This window comes from Varroa destructor, unplaced genomic scaffold, assembly GCF_002443255.2.
Source record: "Varroa destructor unplaced genomic scaffold, Vdes_3.0 BEIS01000004.1, whole genome shotgun sequence".
NCBI lineage: Eukaryota > Metazoa > Arthropoda > Arachnida > Mesostigmata > Varroidae > Varroa > Varroa destructor.
Genome location: NW_019211457.1, coordinates 19,642,247 through 19,663,899, shown reverse-complemented (window position 1 = coordinate 19,663,899; position 21,653 = coordinate 19,642,247). Strand labels below are relative to the sequence as shown.

Here is a 21,653-nt window from a genome sequence, read left to right as displayed (position 1 = left end):
GCTCATATGGTGTAAAGACACGTGTCTACTAACTAAAAGAAAAATAATATTCCTTGAAGTGTTTGGCTTAGACCGACGGAAAGACAAATGTATTTTGATGAACGTATTTGTTTTTCGTAGATCTACCTTTCAGGCTCTGCTACGCAGATGCGTTGCATTATGAGCTAATAAAACCAGTATTTTACGTACATAAGCATTGTCGTTTCGCCAATTACGCCACTTGCACCAGCAAGCAATACGATTTGCACCAGTCACTATCAAATATAATGACTAGCACGCAGACGTATTGCTCAAGTTCAGCTAGATCTAGCCGGCACCGAATTATTAGGTTTGTAACCTCATTCTGTGAAAGGGAACATTTGCTGGGAAATTCGTGACCGCTTTTAAAATGAGCGCCAGTTATTGGTCTGGCGGGCAAAACGATATAAATATATAGACGAAAAAAAATCTTCCGCATTGACTAAAGCCCTTTATATTGATGTAACGTTTACGTAGGTAGGCGTATACCAAAATGTAGTTCTTTGCGAAGGTTGATAATAATGAGCACACACAAGTCTGTTTTTTGCTGCATCCATATACGTTTAGTGTAATTATAATTTCAATAGGACCTCACATAAACGCGGTATTGATATGCTTCGTCATTGCTCATAATATTTCGTATACGGAACGCGTGTTGTAAAACGAAAAATGAAGAGATATTAGATACATCAGTGTATGGGTGGATCTGACCTGTATCATTAAAGTAGAAATTGATCGCAGAAATTGGTTGACAAATCTTACATATACAGCGCTTGCCCAAATGTGAATGAATACACAAATCAATGGCATTATTGTATAATGTTATAGTATTATTTTCGCGGTTTCCGTACAGATGGCAGTGGTCGTTACTTGAGCATATCAGAGTTGAACGAAAAACCCATTTATAAAAACTACCATCGATCTTACCAGCTATCCGTACAACGTTTAGCTGTTTTGAAAATAATTAACTTACACCCTTTTTTGTTTTTCGATGCACAATATACAACCTTATATATGCTATAAAGCACTTCCGACCCGCAACAAGCGCAAATATTCGCTTAAATCGCGAAACCCGTATTCCAGCTAATGACTCTTTTGACTTGAACATTAAATTCACTGGCTGTACAGCTAAAATGAGTGCAATCAGAGTACTAAGAAATTATTGATTTATGCTTTGAAAGGGGATGTTCCGTCAACGCGTATATTGGATTATATATAAATACACATGTGATTCAAGTTTTGGGCCCAGTTGGGTTGAGCGTCTGTTTTATAGCACTTACGGGCGATTGAGTTGTACATTTGCGTCTAAAAAGGCATATAAATGTTTGACATTTTCTAGGTGTCATCGAAATAAACGTACTTTAGGCCATACATTTCCGAGTACGGTCCAAGCTACTAGTGCACAAACCTTAACCCTCGCTCAAAAGCGAAGAGACAATCGTTATAATGTCAGCATTAAATGCTTCATTAGCTTGCAAAAAAGGCCTTTTATTACGTTTTGACTAGACGTCAAAGTAGGATGGCCAGAAACAGATTCCGTTTTTCCTATATGACAAAATAGCTAATTATATGTGTATTTAAACGTTCTTCAATTAGTCTAATTCGTGAAGCATTCGGGCGCTCGTATAAGTCGGTTTAATGAACGTGGCAAATTAGATCATGTTGAAATAAGCATATCGCCTTTAAATATGCAAAGTGACCCTTTTCTGTATCTCTGTCCACTCAAACCTATGTTGACGCATGCGCTCAGTCCGTATCACATACTTGTCCAGCAGATTAAATGTTCACTTTGACTTAACTGTAGGTATATTTGAAATACAAGCATTTAATAGGAAATAGAATGATTTGTGTTCAAAGCACCAGACAGACGCTGCTGGCCGTTCGCGCAATATGATAAGCGAGTTTTTTGTAATTGCATGCGAGAGTGAACAACTGCTACTATGGCTTTGTTTGTTTCTTTCTAGAAGCTATTCATCTAAAAAAGAAGTAAAAGAATTTACCTACACTGATATTTCATATCTTTGCATTAGAATGATGTCATTGGTACTTTTACAGTTCTGCTTACGAGACGAAGCGACCAGTTAGCCGCTGCGGCTTGGCCAATATGTCTCCACCAATACAAATTTGTTTTTAAAAAGTCTCACTTTTCAAAGCTAGGCTTTTTCTAAAGGTATAAAATTAAAAATTATGAAGTAAACCAACATCTGCCAAATATAGGATACATCCAAACTGCATTTTTTTTCTTCAAAATAAAAGCTCTAAATGTCCCAGCAACTGTTAGACATTCCATCAGATAGGCGGCCGAGTCCTAGCACAAAACAATGCATGTCTATATCTGGATTCAAACCTAGCCCGTTACGTGTCCCTATGGTCCGCCTGCAGATAAATCACCATTTTGCTATCCGATGAAACGCAATATCATCAGGTAAATGTGAGCTATCTGCAACACGAACTTTATTTTCAAGAGAATTCAGCTAGTCGGAATGTGTCTTCTTGTTAGCGATCGCTAGACATCAACAGCGAGAAAGGCTGGATCCATTCCAAAGTAAACATGAATAACTTTTGATTATTAAGGCTTCTGGTTATGTTACCAAAGACGCGCATAGAGCCAGAAGCTTTTGGCAACTTTTCCGGTAAATGATTTTCACTAGGAAAGGCCAACTTTCTCTCGACCAACTCAACCAAAAAGAAGTTCTCAGACCCGCACATCTTGGGGAAAGATTTTTTTTTATAAATAATAACTGAAATTTGTATTCACATGTGCCTTTTTTCGGTAGTCTTAACGCTTTTGATGAAGGTCTACTAGTAAAATTTTGAACAAAATTGCGCTTTAGCCAGACCACTTGTTTTTTGAACGGGAGAAACGGCTGCTCATTTTTTTTGTTATTATAAACGTATCCATTGTCGACACTTTTGCGTAGACACTTTCTAAAGTGGTATTTCAAGAAAAGCGGGTATCTTATTGAACACGTCCGCGTAGGGAAGAAGGAAGGATGGTATGTGCTTTCCTAAAAACTGAATACAGATCATCGTATAGGTGTTAATGTAATGTGAGACTTTTAAAGATTCTTTCGTGGCTGTATGCCGTAAGATAATTCGACACCTGATGTATCCAGAACAAACTATAGTCCCATTGTCAACTAACATTCTCTTGTCCATTAATACTATTATTACTGCCTTAAGATGATCGATCGGAGGCCATCAAGGCCCGTAGGAGCATTACAGCCAACAGCAGCTACCAATGAATAGATCTATTAAATGTCTGCAATATATGCATTTGACAAAAATTTACACTTTTTCGTCGCAGCATTAACAATGTAACCTAATCGATGCTCATATATCACATGCCATAACTACCACTATCATAGATCAGTAGAATTGACGACAATCGCAACATAAAAATACAAGAAAGATCGTCCAACTAAAATTGCTCTAAACAGTAGTTGATGGTACAGAAATATTCGATTCTCAATACTGCTCTTCCTCTCAGCCGCTCTCCTAATGGCGGTTTTCTAACATATAACAAGACTAATTAAACGGGATGATATCGCTTAGTCGCCTTTTTCCGTTAACTGATTACCGACGACGAGGCCGAATTTCGAAATTTTCTGTGATCTCCCTTTAGCGGTCTTCAATAGTAATTCAGCAAAACAGATTTGTAACGCTACTTGAAGAAGGTGTGGTCGGTCGGAAAGAAAGCGAAAACTATTGCTATCTCATGTTTAGGCCTTTACATGTACCGATGCGGAGAATTGTCATGTACTAAAGTGAAACATATACGGCCTTGTCCTCTGCAGAAGTCTATACTACTAGACTTAAAAGTTACTAACCACCAAAATTAAATTACGTCCCATCTCCTTTCCAATAAAAACTAGAAGCCAATTGGAGTCCTGCGTTATAGAGGACGTTTACGCCGTAAAAATAAACACATTTTTTAACCCAGGTTGATGGGCGGAAATGAGAAACGACTTTGACTTCAACCAATATGGAATCTAACTTCATAGATTCAGTATTTGGCGCAAAATAGTTTTGAAACTAAATACGCCGATCAGATGTTTACGGAAATGACCTTTGCTTCAGAGATCAGAGCATTCGTTCTCTCTTTTATTGGACAGATTTCTTAAGAAATGTCAAGCAGCAATGTGCGGTGTTAAGTGAGCTGCTTAATCAAATGAAGTAAGTTTGTACCTATTCCAGTATAAACCTTTGCGGCTCTGCTCCTTTTATTTATTTAGCCGAATACTCACACAGTGAGCTTAAGCTAAACGATTACAGTTATGTTGAACGTTATTTAATTTGGTTAGAGTATGACTACTTTCGAAACATATTGAAAAGTTCCAATCAGTCCACAATCGGTAGTCATGCAAATTTCTGAGAGCAAAAGGCCAGGACCATTAATGGTGGTGTTTATATTTCAGATCACAGCCTTCATGTTATGTGTCCTCCTTATAATCTGAGACAAGGGCATGCAAGTATAAATAAACCGTGATCTTCAGAGGAGACGAATGACCTCTGAGACGGCAGATACAACTGGTGTTTACAAGTAGAGTTAAACGAAGTACTGATTTGTAAACCATTACTAATAATGTTATCGGTACTGTTAGCCTCAGAGTGATTCTAGAAATCGCTGAATCATGAAAGGACCGCCGTGAGCAAAACCAAGCTAGAAGAAGTATGATTATCACAAAGAGCTTTAGTTGGGGCATCATCATGCCCCATCATAAGTACATATTCGTCAGATATCAAATGGAATCGTGTTAGTGTTAATGATCCATTAGTTCAACATTATGGCACGTCAATTTTCTATTTTTTAAAGGCTTTACTATCCCTGATTTGAAAAGAGCGGAAGATGATGCTTCTGGAATTACAGAATCCTTTCTTAAATGTGGTGAACCTTTAAGAATCTAGTATCAAAAGGCAACGGAAGTCCAGCCTAGGTAACATTCAGCTATTCAAAAAAGCATGAGGTTTTCTGAAATGTGATATTACCTTAGCTTCCAACTGCGCAAGCCAATCAGCTGATGCCTATTAACGTTTTTCAACATGAGGTATTGCCTTCAAATTACTGCACTTAGTACTGTAGTATTTTAGACAATTTCGCGTAAAATTATAATTGGGAAACCATTATAAGTAATAAGGTGGACTTTTTAATTCACAAGAACAGATTAATGCTTACCTCTGGGTCGTAACTCGAAATCGTTCGTCCAAAATAAGAAGAAACGTGAGAAAAATGTATTCGTTGGTCGTCTATTTGTCCATTATTTGCCTTGTACGCAAAAAATGGCCTATAAAAACTTTATAAAAAGATTTTGTTCTGTGTGTGTGAACCGCTTCGTATAGCAGAAACGTAGCTGCATTAAGATCCACAGCTTGAATAGATCTGTGTTTAATGAATTACAGTACGTCGTCACCCGTTATCGAAACAATGAAACGAAACAGCACCCGTTTTCGCGCACATGCAGTAGGAAAGCGCTTAATTAACTAAGTTTGTGAACCGAGCTCGGGTTAGAACAGGTATCTATCAAGCAACAACAATATAGAAAAAGATGACTACTTATGTGAATCCTGATCCCTCGTTCGTGGCGCCGACAATCGTTGACCTACGCTGCCTTTTTGCACAGGGAACTTATTCTCAAGTCATACCATGACTCAGTAAGGTCATAGTATGATATCATTCACTGTATCCAAAGAGAAGCACAACGACACATAATAGCTACACTCAGTTCCACTTTCGAGAGCTAAAAACACGTTGTCGGCAAATATTTTTTTGGGTCGGTTGATAGCGATGGGGCCAACAGATTTCGCCCACTAAAAGATCTCACTGTGAAATTGCCGTCGGGAACACGGTTTATGACGTAGCATCTGAGCTAGTTATTAATATGCCTTGTGCGACCACTGCAACTTCCGCCGTCGAATGGACTTCTTTATGATACTACAGCTACCGGATTAAACGACAATATCGACTGATAGATAGGCCGACAGACACAATAAGCTTCCCACACAAACGATGGGTGAAACAGATCTGAAAAACTTCACGGCTTCTCTAAAGTGTTATATCGGTGGTGTCCGAAGACAGCGACGGTGACGCACGTCCACCAAACGCACATACTGGCATTGCTGTCGCCGCTGCACCATACACTAAACAATAGTCAGACCTGTAGATAGTTCTATGGATAAATGAATAAACGAATCGATGCGATTCTTGGATCATGATGCGCTCACTTTCGCAAAACAAGACTTTTACTAGGTGCGCGAGCACTACCGTCTGCGCTCTCAGCACCGTGTCTCAGCGCTGCCATCGACAAATGTTGAACAATTTCGAATATAACGTCGAAACGAAGTAGTAACACACAACCTAAAACTCTACGATGAAATCTCTCGTTTGTTTTCAACTGCCCCTTGATCCGGCCGTTCCACGGCTGATTCCTTACGCCGCCGTTTCGTTGACACTTGAAGGATTTGTGAATGGACTACTGCTTTATTTTTGGCTGTCTTTTCTTCCTTCCTTTTTATTTACCCCATCGCATCCGGCATTATTGAAGCCTCGTATTGTAATTTAGATGACACAGAAAAGGAAGATAAAAAAATCGGTATAATCATAGAAACTCTGATAACAATGAAAAAAATAAAAAAAATACAAAAAAACGGTTCGGAATACGATTGAAGTCCGCATTCGACGCAGCCTGGGCTAAGCTTGAATCCACATTCTTGTGCTTTACAAACGCGTTACGACCATAAGAGTGACGATGATATAACGACATGGCGTCTTACCAAGCTCACAAAAGCAGATGAGTGCGTCGCGGTGGAGGTAGGCTGCTGGATAAGCTGTAACCTGTCAACAGTAATAATAGCAACCATCATCTGCGACTTTGTAAAACGGATGAATTACTGATCGACTGCCGCTCTTCCAGCGGCTGTTGGGGGTTCCTAGGGTGGCAACGAATGCTGCTACTATTTCATTGAACCAGCGCATTAAGACGGTGGAACGGGTTGGGATGCTTTGGTGCGCGAACACCAGCGCTACAGTCGTTAATCAACGACTGTCATCGTAGATGTTGACGTTGGTTCTGAGGCTCGCGTAGGTGCTTTTTATTTCCGCTCGGCTGCTTATTGATCTAAGAATAGTAATAATAACTACTGTGCTGGTAGATATTGGTATCGATGCCGTGGTCGCGCGGACGCCGTGCGGTTTTGGCGGTGGATCGTGACATCGCATCCGCGACACAAACAAACCAACAAAGCGGAAAATAGGCAGGCAAACAAGCTGGGTAGCGGGAGTTTGCCCTGCGCTTTGTCGCTCGTCAGCATTAAACGTTTTGCAGTCGGCGACATGCATTCACATGATGGGTGCATTATAGTGTACGTATTAGATAGTGGAGTAACTATCGGCACACTTGAATAAAAACACCTCTGCTACTGACGATCCGTACCAGTATGTAGTGACTAACAGGGGTTCAAACAGAATTTTTGAAGCAGTTTAACCGCTCTGTATGTAAGGCAATCGCCGCGCTCCGCTACAGGTTGTATGGATACTTAGTATAATACGTTTTTCGTATTACTTGAGCCGTTAGACAATTCTTCAGGTGGTTGATTTGTAGCTCGAAATTAAATGGGTATATACGCGGATTCGAACCTAGACCGCTGTGTGCTTCTCAGACTAGCAGGCAAATACTACGTATGCCAGTGGATTATCACGGCAACTTAATATGATTCACTATATATATATATATATATATGCACAGAATTAGCATAATTTTCCACAGACGAGCATTGCACGCCTAGACTCAAACTTCTATAGTGTATGTGGGCATACAAAGCTATTATTCTTTCAGTATTCAGGATCGAATAGGCATCAACAGCCAGAACGCATAGGTACAGTTAATAACACCACACCAAACGTAGCAACTAAAGCTATTGTCCTTCAGCTACTCACGCTGAATAGTACGGGCACAAATATGGCATGCAGCATTCACATGAACACTAGCATGCTAAATCAATCATTGTGATATCGGGGGTTATTTTCAATAGAGTCCACGAGGGTAGCACCTGATACCAACACGATCGGTCGTCTGTCTGTCGTGGGTGGCACGTCACCGTTGCTCTAACTCTTAAAAGATGTATTTCATTTTAGCAGGGCAGCAGCTAGTAGCTAACAATAGAGTATCATAGCAAGCAGATCGAGGCTAGTTTAGAAAAAATTAAGTGAGGAGTACCGACACGGAAAGATCAGATCGATGCTCACAGCGACCGATGATGGCAAAGATGATGATTACGCTGCTAGGAGAAGCGGCCACCCGTCCGACAACAAATAAATCGTCGCAGTCGAATCATCTCCGATCGACCGGCCTATTGATGCCGCTGCTGATGTTGCCGTTAATGGAATAGGTGACTATGGTCACTGGAATCCGCTATGTGGCGCCACCGTTGTCTTCTTATAGCCCAACGACACCTCTGCTCAGGGGGAAAATATAACGTAGCAGATAAGCAATAATTGATATCGGAACTTCAAAACAAAGCTGGACCTTGTGCACGACTATCCACGGGCCACTAGATCATAGCATACATAATCATTATTCGAGTGAGAATACAGGTAGGCAGGCAGGCAGCCTGATAAGCTACTCTATCATAGTGGTAACCTTCTAAGGCGCGGCAATTGCTGTCCTCCTTTACACTGGATGTTACAGTTACTTGTTACGGCTGGCCCATACCGTGACCACCAACTGATATCTACGTTACAGTTAACCAGCGTGTAGCAGCCGGTCGAACAGGAGCTCCGCGCTGGTCGGCGTACAGGTAACGACTGACGCGCTTTTTCATTCACTCATTTGCCTGGCCGCTTGGCGATCCCTAGTGAATAAATATAGTAAACAGGTGGACGAACTGGGAAAGGACTGACTCACTTATGGCTCTTGCCGGCTGGTCACCGTTGCCGCCAACCAGCGATGGCGCTGTTCTCATGGTGTATAAGAAGCCGCTGCCGTAGGACCAACAGCCGTACTGCTGGTGCCACCAGACTGCGCCCAGCGCTTTCCAGTGACCGATTGATTAATAGCCACTTTACGTATAGTGTTCCCTGCCACCGTTCCAACGACACTAGTTCACTAGTCAGATTTCTGCTTTTCTCTTCAGCGGCCGCACTAAGACTGCTATTACGGTCCAGCAACAACATGATCCGTATAGATGCGCACACAGTACTAGATGGCGGTAGTCAACTGCAGCAACGGCAAAAACAAAAATAACACGGCCACAATCGTCCACCTGTAACTGTGCCATAAGCAAATTATTGCTTTGCTTCTTCTGCTACAATACGAACTCCTTACCGCTATTTTAGGTAGCATAAAGGCGTTCAAATTAGCATCATTGCTAGAGACGGTAGAAGGGAACAGAGCAAACCATTGCCAATGTAAGCTATATTTCAACTGCGCAAGCAAATAGAAGAAAGAAAGGTGTGCGTGACACCACAACTGTTCCGTAGCTACATTGCGCTGGAACGTGTTGGCAGCAGACGATCATACAGTTGGTTTTCGATTCTTGATTTATCCATCATCTGGAGCAAATTGGGAGGAGATCTGATATCCACACGCCCACGGTTATATGCGCCACACGGTTACTCAAAACGCTCCCTTATCCAAACCTTCTCTGGACGAATATATTATGGTCCGTAAGCCGAAATCCGGAGAAAAATTTGTACCACAAATCAAATTGCTCCGTCGCTCTCTTCATCTAATGAATCGAGTAGCTTAAAGAAGGCCATCCATATATAATACAAATATTGACCCGGACCGTAAACAACGGTCTATAGAATAACATCGAACATTCGTCTATTTTCCTTAGTACTATCTACCGTAACGTTTAACTAGTAAACATCTAATCACCGATCCATTGTTAGGACATATGACAAGCTGGTCGGTGCGTACTTTTTGTTGCGGCAGACCACACTAGCGTGAATGGCTAAAACATAATGAATAAGCCCTCTGGAAAATATAATAAACGAGGCGTTGTTCCCTAGAGCTAACCACATACTATGTTACATTAGTAGTTTATTAGCGGAGTAAGCAGGAGATCTTGTGAAAAATCTTCTTGTCGTGTCCTATTTTCTTTTACAAGTACAGGACTCGTAAAAAGCTAGCTCCGTTTGTAGCAAAAACTAACTAAGCTTGATTTGTCATTGCTATATATTGCGTAACATCTGTGCTTGGATCCTATAATCATATATAAAACAGCAAACACAACAATGCCAGATCATAATATAAATGTTTAATGAATTCTCATCATAGTTCGATACGCTTAGTTTTGGGCTGGTAACTTGGATCAAACACCGACTCAGATATATTCAGGTCAAAATAAATTCGAAATGTATATTCAAATCGCATGCCTAAATGCTAGGTGCATTCATTTTGTAAACAAAGTTGCCAACAGAACAAGATAAACATAGTCAGAAAAGTCTCGATAGTCATTCAGCCATAAGTAGCGTTGCCGAACACATCGTCTAATTACTATGCGTCTCTAGCAAACTAACAGGGTTTTGAATCGACGCAGTAAAGGCTTGCGGCCGTTCAATTGCGGTAATATAGATCAATAAGCGACTGGCACGTCTACTCTCCGCGCCTGTTGTTTCCTGCGACGGGTAAATTTGAAAATGTTCAAAGAAGTCCTGCGTGGGACTTCACCGCAAATAACTACTACAACTACTAACGAGGCCATTAATATCTACTAATAATGAAGCTCATTAATGACGTTGAACCAACGCCGAACCGACTGTGACAGTTGTGCGAAGTTACTGCTTTACTGTAAAACCAGAAAATGTCAGTCAGATACAGGATAAATATGTGGTTTAGGGATATAACATCTGTTCTTCATAAACAGCTTTGCACAAAATCTTCTGAGTCTTTAGCTGAGCCGTTTCCACGTTCGTCTCGCCTCTAACAAGTGCTCGTATACTATTCAGGTAATCAGTACATTGACTACTATAAATACTGCTAGAATAACAGTAGCCTTTTTTGCGCGTTATGTTATCATTCGTATGGCTTTCACCATACGGCGGGTGATAAGAAAATACCATAGGACAGTTGCTGACCACAGCGGAGCGGTACCTTGCCACGACCTTTTCTGGTCTATGTTGACTTACCTCCGTTTCAGCCGGTTCTGTCGTAGCTTCTACCCCGTAAAATTAACTTTTGTGCGCGAATGGTCTTTTTCAACCAACCCCCTTTCTCCGGATAGGCCTTTCGTCCGTTCTCGTCCCCTGCGCTACGAAGCGACTATTGTGATTATAACTTTACCTCAGCCAGCAGATGTCGCTGTTGTTCACGATGGTAAAATTGTGATTATATTTTGTTACTATTGAATGGGGCATAACGGTGGTGATTGAGCGAAGTGTTCAGGTGCCCCCTCCCCGCCTGCTGCACGGTGTCATCACATTGGTGCGGCGGCTGCTAATGGCGAATACGATTTTCGTCGCGGTCATAATTATAGCACATTGGTTATTTGTACCCGTCAGATTGGAGAGGAGTTTACATGACGAAAAGACGAAGAAAGCAGTACATGCCAGTGCGAGTTGACGCATTAACTGTATTTCTATTTCGACAGGAGAAAGATATTGAACAAAAACGAGGACGGCAGTATCTTTCCATTATATATGTATTATCTATCTTCATCGTTTAGACGAGTTGCAATACTCGCTACTATGACCATTGAACGGAGAGTAATGGTGATGTAAACTCCCTTAAACTGCGATCCTGTGTCAGCTTTACAATTGAAGTATCGGTGGCTGTCAGTATCGTAATTTATTCGTTTTAAGGAAACACACACATCTTCAGTGGTCGTTATAGTTATGAAGAAAAAAAGAATGATGCTATCAGATGAATTGATATGCGTAGGGGTTAAGATGGCGGGATGCACGCTCGCTTAATTAAATTGAAGGTGCATTTGATAACGTTATGATTGATAGGGAGTATGGCGCAAAGAATTGTGCCTTATCTATTTTTCATTACTGTGGTCTGATTACTTTTAGTTGACCTGTGACAACCTGTACACACTGAATAATGAATAAATGACTTATCTTATTAATAACTAGGTTAAGTAGATACGCATAGACTCGTAGAATGCCACGTAGTTGTGCTATTACGTTCTTCGAAGAACAGAGCTCTATGGTATGATCTAGAGGCGAGTTAGACGATTAACATGACCTGACCTATAAACATAGATAATAGCGTTAAAATAACTTTTTTGCATTATTCCTTAAATTACGTAAAACTTAAACGGAACCATCTGTGTGAAGACCGATTCCAATTTACGACAAATGCTGTATTGTTAATTCTTTAAGCACTTTTCCTTACTGAGTTTTTATGAATGTACATACTAAAGTATTTTTGAAAAAGGAATTATGCGTTACGGTATATCACGCAAGCGTTTACCTGCTAAAGGACTCAGTCCAATGCATGTCGTAACGTTAAATCTTTAGTATTCATTCAATTTTTCCCCAAGTCGCCATGTTTAATTTTCGACAATTTTTTCACAAAAGCAGCTGTTCAAAAGTAATCTGAAATAAACTCAAGCATGGTGTGACTGTTTGAGGAAGTGCCTCAATAAGGTAACCTATAAACATTCATCTCCCAATGTGGTCCTTTTCAAATATGCAAAACTTTATTTATGCGTGATAGTAGCATGAGTACTAGTAATAGCCATCTTACATGCTTGTATCTAGAAAACCGATCAGTTTTTCCTGAGATAGCAACAATTAATTCTTCTTACACATGCGTATGCGTACAAATGCAAAGGGTTTGCCTTTGTTCTCAGAATTTATATGGTTACTAAAGTATAGCAAACTCAATTTGAAACAGTTTCACATGCAAAGCATTATCGTCGAGAAGATTACCTGTCTACTCTAAAGAAGAACAAAATGGATCGCCGGATTGCCTGTCTTCAAGTTCACGTAATTGCTTTTCGTCTACAATTTAGTTCTTCATATCTTGTCACGATGATAGTCCTATCGCATATTTTTTGGGCCGGAAAGGCACGTGAAATTGTCTTGCGCGAATCAAGGTCAGCAAGAACTTTTGTTACGATAGCATTCTATGACGTTTGAACAAAGCTGCTTGCTACAGACATTTCAATACGCAATAACCTTCTTTGACACATCCATGGGCAACTGTCACTGTGATATATTCTACTAAGTACCCTTTGGAGCCGTCAGAAAACGTCAACGCGACTATTTCTGGGTGTATCCGAATATATTGTCAGGCAATATTTCTATTTCTATCGTAACATCTGACGGATTTTTCTATCGGAGTGACAGTAAAATTCATAAGTTGTTGGCATAATCAGTCGACTTTCATGTAACCTGAGTTAGTCTACGTGACAGCGCTTTAAAGATCTAGACGTCGAAACAGTGGGACATGTATGAAGATCTATGTTTCTTTAAATACTGACATTTTTAAAAAATTAATTGTCTATGCATAGCAAGTAATATATATAGATACATAAATTTGTGCACACATTTTCTGACACTTAGAATATCAAATGTTCTAAGTTCAGGTTCTGCGGCATTTGAATTTGTGACAGTCTATGACTGTTCGTGGCTTTAAAAAAAAGCCTAAATTAAGACTACAAGCGAGTCAATATCGGCTATGGATTGTATGGCAGGCTAGTCTGGTTTCGACGATATAGTATCATATCATCGTAGTTACGAATCAGTCTATTTAAATACCATTAAAGAGATCGATGTCTGCGTCCAGCTTTAAATTGGTTATTCCAGTATTTACGATCAGTTAGTAAAAAATAGGTTTCATATTTTTTGAAGTGGTTTTATATTGGACTGAACGTCTAAATCGGTCCTTTAAGGTCGACGATCTGTGCAAATCCATCGTTCGTATCTACCCGAAGCAAATAAAAGAGAAAAATTACTCATTTTTCTTTTCAAAAAATATCTGTATATTACATGTATAAAATTAGGTGATATTATTAATAAAGTAAAAGTTGTATAGTTGAGAAACCGGCCACGTCATTACTAGGGAAGGCTAAACCCATATTTGCTAAGGGCACATGAAACGCCAAAGACATAGAACCGATGCATTACAATTTTCAAAACCTCTGGTCCTGGAGTGTTTTCTAGATTCGACGGATACCGCAACTGAGTACCATCGATGTTCTAACTACCCGCACGAAAGCCGTGATCCTCGAAATTTATCAAAGGAAACTTTTTTGATCAAGTTAACTTTTTTAAATAAAAAATCTATTGTAGCAGTGTTGCGGCTTACGTTGTTATCAACTCCAGTGTCAATACGGCGACCAATGCAGAGCGAAGTTTCCTCCGATAACAAAGTTGTGTCTGTAAAAAAAAAAAGTGACAACTTACGCTCAGAGCAGGTCACAATTTCGAGAACCAAACTGCTTGAAGAGGGTTTAGTAAATGGGACAGACGCTTCGAATGTATAGCTTTTCCATTTTTCCTTGTTTTGTCACTCATACATATTTATTACTAGAGCCAAGCGTGGACATGATAATATCTAACCGCTTCAAGCTAGTATCAAGTCTTTTGTTCAAGCATTGTTGGCATTGGCGGGTCACAGTAAAGTCTATTGTGACTCATCAAGCGAAAAATCATAAACCGGCTAAACTCATTCAAACTGTCAAGCGTGCGGTAATTCTAAATTAAGTGCGCAGCATATTTAGTTGCTTTTTTTTTTTTCGTTGAACTGAAAGGTTTTTGAATTATAAGTTGACTAAAAAAATTTATACGAAAGCCCTAGCTTGCAGTCAAGGGCTGTTCAAGTAACATAAATTCGACATATTAGAAGCTGTAAGAAAAATCTATATAGACAGCTTTTTTCGCAATTCTTTTCCATGAAAAAAAGCCCGAAGGTAAACGTTCGCTACGTTTCGTTTCCACACAGCAGAAAGGATACGCGTTCGCTAATTATCTCCGTCGTCTTAAGGATTCCGTCGTCCTCGGATTTGTTTTACTGCGTACTGAACCCTACTACGTAATGGTTCTGCTTATATTTGAATCATAGAGACCCTAAAAGGATCTTACTTGAAAAGCATCGTAGCTATTGGCATTAGACAATAGCTTTGGTTCGCTTTCTCTTTCGTGCGATAATGCATTTTATTAATAATTCTCTCACATCAAACATCAAATTTGTTTTAAAGCTTATTATACATGGCAATTATTGGAACTTCTCATGCGTCAAGCACCATACAAACACAACTTCTGGCTGTACGTCGCCGAGCTTGCCTTTCATGAAGTATTCCAGGAATAATTCCATTAATTCAGGGGCTAATTAGCAAATGGTACGATTTCAGACACTGGACACCATTGGGGCTGCCTTATACGGGTCCACCCAGATTCCTTTGCCTCCAAAACAAGACCAGTACCATGATCTATGGGCAAATTTGAGCTGAAGCCGGGTGGATCCGGTGTAGGTGAGTATACCAAGACTTGGACTAATTGTAGCAGTACTAATTGTGACCCATTCGGATTAGTTTAACATATTGTAGCCGTAGTGCATATTTCTTGAAATCGAACATATTGACTGCCTTCCTTGCTGCAACGTGCTTATCACCAGCAACTAAGTAGTTGATGCGCCATGATTGACACCGTGAGCTTTGCATTAAGGCGAGCAGGTGCCGCAGTATTACCTTCGAGGATTACAGTCCCAACAAAATGCAAAGTAGATTACTTTGGTTTATTCGATCGAAACTTCTATTGGCTGGTTTTGTGTATTGACCTGCTTCTTTTGGAGACATGTAGTAAGGTTCTGACCGCTCGAACTAACTCAATACATTTTGAAATATTTTTATATATTTACTTCCTCCACAGTTGGGACGTGTCATGCTTGGGCAGCCACGCAGGAAGCTCAACTTCCTACTTGACGCGCCTCGGATCTCAGATTCTGTGTATTGCGTCGACAGTGAAACCTCGGCTGGTGGTTGGGCACCAGGCTTGCGTGGGTATTCTGGCCTCCGGACGCAACTGCAAGTTTGACGTTGACTTTGCTTGGCCGAGCATTGCGATGCATTTATTTGCAATTGGGAGTTGTTTCCTCTTAATAACCTATTTGTTCGGGCCCTAGTGTGAGACTTACTCACTTTTTCGAAAACGAGTAGAACTATACTTAGTGTAAAATACGATAATACTTGCACTAAATTATTATCCTGTTTATTACCTTTACAGAGGCCAGGAATCGTTTTGAAACATTATTTTCGCTCTCCTCTTTCGAAGGGAAGAAGGTGGTAGAGTTGCTTCCTTCTTTTTGTTCTTGTCCCGTGTCATTTACTTCCCGGCGCTTTTCTTCAAATTTCCTTCAAGCTATTAGATCAATATAATCAAATTTTATTTGCTCACATTTGCTCTTCGTAAATAGGTCAACAACACAATATCTCAGTGCCAAATAGAGTATATGGAACTACTTAAAATGCTTTGTGTAAGACGAGTTATACGAGCCTTATTGAGTTTACCAAATTAGTTTAAGAAATTTGTTAGATGTCCTAAAGATGGTACCAGAGGGGAATAAGCCGCATGATTATTAGCACCTTAATTTCTCCCGCATTTGGACGGCCTACGGGGATCATTAGGCTCGTGAAAGTCTGATTTCCTGCAAAGTCTTCGGTAAAACTCGTGCACGGTAAAGCGGGCTAGCAACGTGCCTGTTTAACCGGTTTTATTTCCTGCGTGGTTTTTCATCGTATCCGAAGCAGAAATTCTCCTTCCTTCTCAGTTTTCGTGAATCACTGCTTCCAGTGTCTAAAATCTGTCTTGAAGGCTTCCCTTATTAAGAACTCGAAGTGACGACATAATTCCTTTAACAGCAACGGCGAATCGACATGAATGGTAATTTCGAGTCACTGCGTATAATCTCAGTCCTTTTTGAGGACGGAGGCTTTGACGGGATTTCATTGTTCTCCACGGTAAAATGTTCCTAAATTCCGCATGTTTTATATAATGCAATCGGAGCTAATTTGAAGACCGGCAAGCTGTAGGCGGCTGCATGTGACAAGCGATGATGCGGTTTGATCGCCCACTGCCCTTCCACGTTCTTCAATGACGTCCTCAGTGAATTTTTTTCCATTTGTGAAAAAAAGCAACCCTAAGTACATAACAAGGTTTACGTAGGCAAGAGGCGGCCTGGCGAAGTACAAGTGTCATTGGCCGCTGTTTTGCCTCTCCTTCTAATTTTCGTCTAAATAGGGTTTACGGTTAGTCCCAAATCTGCGATTGTCATATGGAACCGGCCTACTGTGCTTAGAATTTGTTTGACCCGTATATAACTTAGCCATTTGTGCACAAGATGACCTTGACTAATTTTCTTGGGCCTCTTATTTGATCAAGGCAGCTCTGCAGCAAGAGTGAATTGAGGTTGTTCTTCTATTCCAAGGCAGTTGTCTGTGTAAAAAGCGGGAGTCCCCCCCCCCCCCCGTCGTCGTCGTCGTCGATGGTTGTGCTGTTCTTCTGTAGAATCGCAGCGAGGAAGTTGAACGCATTCATAGGGACACCCACCTTGACCAGTGTGGGCTTAGTTTTCTTTCTGTCATCGAGTCGACGCTGCTTTGAAGCCGAAGCGCGGCATGCCGATTCTCCCTTGACATCGCCATCAGGATTCTACACGCCGTTTCTGCGAAGGGAGTCTCCGAGATCCATATTGCCCCGTTAGTTTGAACAGTTTCTCAATTTATTGATCAGCAAGCCGGACAGCAGCTTATAATGAATTTCTTTGCTATTCCTTGCATTGATGGTCGAGCCGCCCTTTCCTTTATGTATGGTAATCCCTAAAAAAGTCCCACCTCTCCACTGAGTTGGGAGTGTACCAGGACATAAACATTTATTCAATGGCGCCGTCCCACATGGTGTCACAACAATGGTGCATTTAAGATGCCTATTACAGACCCTATCTGAACCGGGGGCTATCTTTTTGCGTGGACTGCCAAAACCTTGCACTAGTTCCCCCATTGTGAAGTCTTGTTGAAAAATGTCTCTCTTTGCACCCTGCGGCGAAAAGGGCACCGGGCGTAGTATCGTATTCTTTGACGGAAGCGTCTCCAAGAAATGATTTATGAAGGTCAAGAAGCTAATTGGGCAAGTTACTGTGGTACGCTAGTTATTTATATAGTTGGCATTCGGAATTGGCTACTGAACAGGTTTCCAGCCATTCAGTGTATTTTAACCTTTGTGGTGTATACGTTTTTGTAACAGATCATCTTAAAAGAGGAGGCTAAAAGTAGAACTCGGGCTGCGCTTCAGCCATAAGCCTGAGGACCATCTGGACTTCCCAGACAAAGCATGGCCTGCGTTTTCAGGGGAGCAAAGAGGCTGTACTGTAAACTGAAGAATTTCAAGCAAATGCTGTGTATAACTTTCGGCATTCACTAGGTCAGGTGCAGCGAGCATTTTCTGGGCGTGTTCTAGAAGCTTGTCTATCTCTAGGCGTCGCAACGCAATTTGGCGTTTGACAGAACTTAGATAGCGAGGTCTGTCGTCATTGTTATGTAAACCTAAATGCCTGCGCCCCTTGACAAAATACAATTTTTATTATGAAACTTTATTTTAGCCCTGGTTACGTTCATTGCAAATATATCGATAGACAAACTTTCTGCATGTCTTAGAAAAATCGAAGTCGAGCTAAGATTGAGCCCACCAATTAAAGTCTTCTCTCTAAGAGAGGTTCTCTAAAAGAACCGTAGTGCGGCTCGATGTTGGCTGCTAGAAGCCGACGCTGAAGTGCAATGATCAGAAGCAGCAGAATGAGAAGACAGCGCTTTTAGGCAACTGACGAGTATCTCTATTAGTACGTGATTTCGAAACAGCTGGCCAGACAGAGGTTGCTGCGAAACTTAGATTCCAGTTACGTATGGTGACGTTATTATTTATTTGCCCTGGCGTGAAGTCGCCCACCTTATGGTTGTAGCAAAGGGAGATGTCTTCGGTAGGGCGGCCTGGTCCGGTACTCTTTATTGCAGGGCCTGTGCATAGAATAGAAACGCTACAAGGCAAAATAGCTAGTTACACAAGTCTCTGCTAAGTCGTATCCATACTGCCCACTGCTTCTTGGGATAGGAGCGCCAGAGTTCCAGCTAAGTCAAAGCATTATTTCGATGGAAAAGATAAGGATTGCAACCAATTATACAAAAGAGCGTTTGCGACTGCAAAGAGCTAGGGCCACTTCACTGCGCAAAAGACACCTGACATTATCGTAGGCCCCTCACGCGCGGAGCGTAGTTCGACGGAGAAGTTAGCGTGTAACTCGGTGGAAACGCTCAGACGGCTTTTGGTCTACCATTCGTTTGAAGCAGCATACCGGGCTAGGAGACTGCCTGACCTTGACATATGGAATATCCCACCCATTGCGACGTTCGGTGATGACAAAAGAACGAGAAAATCTGGGTCTCCCAGGGTGAAAGTGGGAACCTTTTTAACAAAAGCGTCCGCTCTGTAAACTTTTTCCTGAGTGGGCACTTTATAACCAGATTGTATGCTTTCTAACGAGCATAGGAAATTATAGTCTCGTCCGGAAGATCATGGACCGCGTAGCTCATCATAAATTACAGCATATAGCGATCACGATTAGCAAAAGAAATGGCGAGTTTTCGAATAAGTTATCAAGTTTTATGATACATTAAAGTGCTGACAAAACGACACCTTTTGCAACGGTTCTCAACTAGTGGCACAAGACGTATTACAGTGACAGGGACAACGGCAACGTTTGAATCCACGTGAAAGGGTCTTGCGTAAGGACTTCCCAAGCTTTTATACAAAAGATTTAGGGACAAGTGACTGCCTCTGTCGATGCGGCTTGCCATGAGCGCCTGCTGACTAAATCTAATGAAGGGCATTCCTATGGACACGGATTCTACAACTATTGAGGAAACAAGGGTTGTCTGGGACAGCTTTGTAGTTAAAGGACCTGGGCGGAACGTTACTGGCCGCTGGTCCCTGTTGCCCACAACTGCACGTTCTCAAGGGTTACAAGGAGGAACGGCCTTTCTGCAATCATTGTGACGGGGCAGGCCATCCTGCGAAATTCGTACACTTCTCTAAGTACACTGAAAAGATTATAAGATAATTCTGCAGACGCACGAAGATTCCTTTTCCTGTTTCACTGCCTCGTGCAGGCGCCAATGAGCCGTCCGCTGAGCACACCGCAAAGAGCAAACGACGAACTCCGATGCCCTCTGAACTGCTACGAGCACAAATGATAGGAAAAAACAGAGAAAGCGAAACAACGGCTCTTCAAAACATGATTTCAAAGGCGCTAAACCCAGCAAAGAATGATCACAGTTCCTTACCTACATACGTCAGATTTGAAATCCTCATTATGTATAGGTTACAATTGACCAAAGAAAACGTTGTGAAATAATATCCTTGTGTCTACCAAAGCGGAGAGGTTTAACTAAAGATAAAGTAAGTTTATTTTGTAGAGGATCGGAGGGGTATCGCTTGGAGTTTTGCTATGCTTCAAAGGAAAAGTCTTTATTTTGTTTAAACCTAAGTCCACCATTGTCTAACTTCAGGGACAGTCGGCCAAAAAGTCATTCGACTCTAAAACAGTAGGAGCAAACAGAAACAAAGGTACGCGCGAAAATGTCTTTGGACATCATATTTCTGATTGTTTAGCATTATTTGACAAACACCGTTCATTCTGCTACAATCCACCTATTCTCTTACGAATTACTTAATTATTATAGTTACAAAAGAGGCGCAAAGACTCATCCAAAGCTTACAATGCCGTGGATGCTTATTGGAGTGGAGAAAATTGTTTCTAAAGGTGGATCACTCTGCGCTAATTCGATTAAAATGCGTTAAATCGTTGAGCTGTCGGTGCTTCTGATTACTGCTTTGTTTAAATACGAGTAACCTATGTCGGCAGTCGTCGTGATACTGTGGTGAGTAACGTATTGGCCTGGTAATCTTGGGACACGTTGTCTTTGTTCGACGTTCGTTGCGGGCTGGGAACCAGCCGTCTGATAGAATGTTCAATAGCAATACGGGACGTAGAACTCAAAACATGGAGAGATGATTTAGATACGGCTGACGGCGACAGAGTTTAGATACAGTTTAGTTTGTAACAAAGGCGTTCATTCATTTTTGCGTCAGGCAACTGACTTAGAGAGGGTATAACGGTAAAGCAATAAGAGTGCCATACAATCCAATGATAACAGTTGAGAAGTATTGCAATATAAACTATATAGCAGCATATGATGTGTTGCTGAGAGATATTTTACTTGAAAACGTTCCTCCGTTACGACCACTGGCGCTAAACAAAACAGGCCCATGCTTTTGTGAACGGCTATGGAATCCAATCGCACTTGCAATTAGATCAATGAACAGGGGGGTAAATACTTGTTTAACTTGTGCAATGATCGTAGTCAATACTGAGAGCTTCTCGTGCATTGGAAATACTTATCAAGAAGCCCTAAGAGATCTACAATAGAAAATAGCCTACGTAAACTAGTTAGCGCAACAGTATGATCTGTATGTCTGTAAAATCTCCTATGGCTCTCCTAGCTTTTTATTTGATCAAACCGTGTACTATAACAATACTGGTTCAGTGTCACGGCTTAACTGACAAAGAACACAATACAAACACTGTTTCATTTTTTATATCCGCGTACGAGTATTTTTGTTGTCAATGTGACACATA

The 21,653-nt window shown here is 41.1% G+C and overlaps 1 protein-coding gene and 1 long non-coding RNA gene across 5 annotated transcripts in view; one reads left to right on the top strand and one right to left on the bottom strand.

Annotated features, from left to right (window-relative positions):
• Positions 1-8,836, bottom strand: part of Dab (DAB adaptor protein) — a 45,206-nt gene extending 36,370 nt beyond the window's left edge. For 2 of the 4 annotated variants that reach the window (XR_015325725.1, XR_015325724.1), the window contains exon 1: positions 5,573-8,194. The gene's annotated coding sequence lies outside the window, so the exon portion shown is untranslated. Of the gene's footprint in view, positions 1-5,572; positions 8,195-8,260; positions 8,470-8,654 lie in introns of those variants that run through there. The other 2 variants (XR_015325726.1, XR_015325723.1) reach the window with 2 other exon arrangements.
• Positions 8,837-8,911: 75 nt separating this feature from the next.
• Positions 8,912-17,419, top strand: LOC111249736 (uncharacterized). Its single transcript, XR_002673071.2, has 3 exons — positions 8,912-10,966; positions 15,322-15,441; positions 15,839-17,419. It is a non-coding gene; the product is annotated as an uncharacterized LOC111249736 (long non-coding RNA).
• Positions 17,420-21,653: the final 4,234 nt, after the last annotated feature.